Genomic DNA, 900 nt, shown 5'->3' on the forward strand with positions numbered 1-900 from the left:
TATAAATCACACAGTTGCCGGCATTTTGTTATAAGCAACAGAAATGGACTAACACAAGTATAAACATAAAAGCTAGACCAAGAAGATAATGTGGTTTTAAAAAAGCAGGAGATGGCACATTTCTCTGTGGAAGTGAAATCTATTCCTACATGTTTAAGTCCATCACATATCAAACCATAGTGAGAACTATAACCAATATTTAGAAAAGAGATAATAAAACCAAATGATTTAACCAAAAAAGGAAAAAAGGTGAACATCAATAAAGTATAAATATGAATAAAGTAAGTGTTATACCTCTAAAATACAAGTATGTATCTAGTGAAAAAAATACTTTGGCACCAAAACCTTTCACAGATAGTAATTAATAACAAAAAAGAATCTATTGTCCACAACAGAAATTACATACCTTAAATGGAAGCAATTATTTGCAATTTTACTTCTAACCAAAAAGCTAATGCTTAATGTGTTGAAGAAATTACAGGATTTCAAAGGTCATAAAGCATTTAAAATAGTAACTTGTAGCATTTTCAATTGAAATTATACTGTACAAATTAAAAATATATGACATGGTCAACCATGTTTATTCACTGTGTCCATGAGAATTTCAATGGGCCTGGAGAGCTTTTGGACATGGCTCCATGATAGGCACAGCATCAGGAAGTGACACATGCATGTGTCCACAGGTCATGATGCCTTTGGAATGCTGTTGTCTGAGCTTAAGAAACATAAACCCAGTGTTTTTATAAGGACAGTAGTCACGGATACAAACACAAGGGATGACTTTATGCTAAAAAGTGCAACACCAAAACTAAAAAGTAGTAATGAACTAAAAACCTATTCATGATTTGGCCTGCAGACAACTGAACAATTTTCATGAGGAACCTGGAGGCACAGCATGGT

Source organism: Galeopterus variegatus, unplaced genomic scaffold, assembly GCF_000696425.1.
Source record: "Galeopterus variegatus unplaced genomic scaffold, G_variegatus-3.0.2 Scaffold6976, whole genome shotgun sequence".
NCBI classification, from domain to species: Eukaryota; Metazoa; Chordata; class Mammalia; order Dermoptera; family Cynocephalidae; genus Galeopterus; species Galeopterus variegatus.